This window comes from Sorex fumeus, unplaced genomic scaffold (genome assembly GCF_029834395.1).
Source record: "Sorex fumeus unplaced genomic scaffold, SorFum_2.1 ptg000034l, whole genome shotgun sequence".
Taxonomy (NCBI): domain Eukaryota; kingdom Metazoa; phylum Chordata; class Mammalia; order Eulipotyphla; family Soricidae; genus Sorex; species Sorex fumeus.
Genome location: NW_026606091.1, coordinates 13,503,091 through 13,505,968, shown reverse-complemented (window position 1 = coordinate 13,505,968; position 2,878 = coordinate 13,503,091). Strand labels below are relative to the sequence as shown.

The following is a 2,878-nucleotide window of genomic DNA, read 5'->3' as shown; positions in this document are numbered from 1 at the left end:
AAGTGGATGGTGAATCCCCTCTCCTAGTATTTGGTTTAGCTTAAGAGATACTTTGCTCTTGGGGCAAGTTTTTTACAGGTCATGTCTTTTGTTGTGTGCATGGAAGTAACATCACAGTTTCAGGCTGTCTTCTTTTCTTGGCCCAAATTTTTCCAGAGTGATCTCTAATGAAACAGAAGAGCAGAATTTCTAACATAGACATATACTGCATACTGTTATCTATTTCTATTTCAATTTCCTTTCCTAATAGAATAGATATGAAACATTCAGATTTTCTGATGAGAAACTAGGCAAATGAAAATTGTAAGCTTTTATGCTTAAACAAGGATATATGAGCAAATCATAAAGGACAGTATGGAAGTGAATTGATTTAAAGCTAGTTACACTGTGCTGGCTTCAGCAACATGTATACTAAAATGGGAATATACTAAGAAGATTAGCATGGCCCCTGCAGAAGGATGACATGCAAATTCATGAAACATTCCATATGTTTCTCTCCTGTGCTATGTTTCTAGTCTTTCTACATAATGTGAAGAATTCTCACCATGAATCAATGATCTGCAGTAATTCAAAATATTCTCTTTGTGATATATCAAAAAACATAATATAATAGCTATTTATCAGGATATCAGTGAAGGGGAAATATATATTTTAGGTTCCATATGGATACAACATCAGCTCTGTACAAGAAAACAAATAATACACATTCAAAAAGGATGACATTGTAGTTTTTTTTGTACAGGTCCTTTACTTCCTTAGTTAAGGTGATTCCTAGGTACTTGATTTTCTGGGGCACAATTGTGAATGGGATTGTTTTCTTCATGTCTTTTTCTTCTCTTTCACTATTTGCATATAGGAAAGCCATGGACTTTTGGGCATTAATTTTATAACCTGCAACTTTACTATACAAGCCTATTGTTTCTAGAAGTTTCTTGATAGAGGTTTTAGGGTTTTCTAAGTATAGTATCATATCATCTGCGAATAGTGAGAGCTTGATTTCTTCCTTTCCTACCTGGATGCCCCTAATATCCTTTTCTTGCCTAATCGCTATTGCAAGCACTTCTAATACTATATTGAACAGCAGTGGAGAGAGTGGGCATCCTTGTCTCGTCCCTGATATTAGAGGGAAGGCTCTCAGTTTTTTGCCATTGAGGACGATGCTTGCTGTAGGCTTGTGGTAGATGGCTTTAACTATATTGAAAAAAGTCCCCTCTATCCCCATTTTGGCTAGGGTTTTCATCATAAATGGGTGCTGGATCTTGTCAAATGCTTTCTCTGCATCTATTGATATGATTTTTATCTTTTCTTTTGTTGATGTGGTGGATTATGTTGATTGATTTCCTAGTGTTAAACCAGCCTTGCATCCCCAGGATGAATCCTACTTGGTCATGGTGTATAATCTTTTTGATGAGTAGTTGAATTCTATTTGCTAGTATTTTGTTGAGAATCTTCGCATCCGTGTTCATCAGGGATATCGGCCTGTAGTTTTCTTTTCTCGTGGTATCTTTGTTTCCTTTTGGTATTAGGGAGATATGGGCTTCATAGAAACTGTTTGGGAGAGTTTCTGTTTTTTCAATTTCCTGAAAGAGCTTGAGAAGGACTGGCAGCAGGTTCTCTTTAAATGTTTGGAAAAATTCGCTAGTGAATCCATCTGGGCCCGGGCTTTTGTTTTTGGGAAGGCTTTTGATTGCAGTTTCTATTTCGTTGATGTTAATATGTCTATTCAGATACTCCAGGTCTTCTTGATTCAGCTTTGGGAGATTATAGGAGTCCAGGAATTTGTCCATTTCTTCTAGGTTCTCTTGTTTCGTGAGATACAGACTTTCAAAGTAGTCTCTGATGATCTTTTGGATTTCTTTGGTTTCTGTTGTGATATCCCCCTTATCATTTATGATTTGGTTTATTAGGGTTCTCTCTCTCTCTGTTTCTTTGTGAGTGTTGCTAGTGGTTTATCTATCTTGTTTATTCTCTCGAAGAACCAGCTCTTGGTTTCATTGATCTTTCGGATTGTTTCTTTGGTTTCCATGTCATTGATTTCTGCTCTAAGTTTTATGATCTTTTTCCTTCTGTCTGATTTAGGTTCTTTCTGTTGATCCTTTTCTAAGGACATGAGCTGTGAGGTCAAGTTGTTTATGTGAACCATTTCTACAGACCTAAGATATGCTTGCAGAGCTATAAATTTTCCCCTTAATACAGCTTTCGCTGCATCCCATAGGTTCTGGTAGCTAGTGTCTTCATTCTCATTTGTTTCCAGGTATCTTTTACCCAAAAGTCCATGGCTTTCCTATATGCAAATAGTGAAAGAGAAGAAAAAGACATGAAGAAAACAATCCCATTCACAATTGTGCCCCAGAAAATCAAGTACCTAGGAATCACCTTAATTAAGGAAGTAAAGGACCTGTACAAAGAAAACTACAAAACTCTACTTCAGGAAATAAAAGAGGATACGAGGAAATGGAAAAATATCCCCTGTTCATGGATCGGGAGAATGAACATTGTCAAAATGACAATAATTCCCAAAGCACTGTATAAATTCAACGCAATCCCTATTAGTATACCCATGACATTCTTCAAAGAATTGGAGCAAACACTCCTGAAATTCATATGGAACAATAAGCCCCCACGAATAGCTAAAGCAATTCTTGGGAAAAAGAAAATGGGAGGAATCAACCTCCCTAACTTCAAACTCTACAACAAGGCAGTAATAATTAAAACAGCATGGTACTGGAGCAAAGGCAGAGCTGCAGACCAATGGAACAGGGTTGAATATACTGACGTTCCCCCCCAAGCATACAAGCATCTAATCTTCGATAAGGGGGCAAGAAAAATGAAGTGGAGCAGGGAAAGCCTCTTTAACAAATTATGCTGGCAAAACTGG

The 2,878-nt window shown here is 37.1% G+C and overlaps 1 non-coding gene across 1 annotated transcript; it reads left to right on the top strand.

Moving 5' to 3' along the window:
• Positions 1-387: 387 nt before the first annotated feature.
• LOC130026702 (U6 spliceosomal RNA) lies at positions 388-493 on the top strand. Its single transcript, XR_008792901.1, has one exon. It is a non-coding gene; the product is annotated as a U6 spliceosomal RNA (small nuclear RNA).
• The last annotated feature ends 2,385 nt before the right edge of the window (positions 494-2,878 follow it).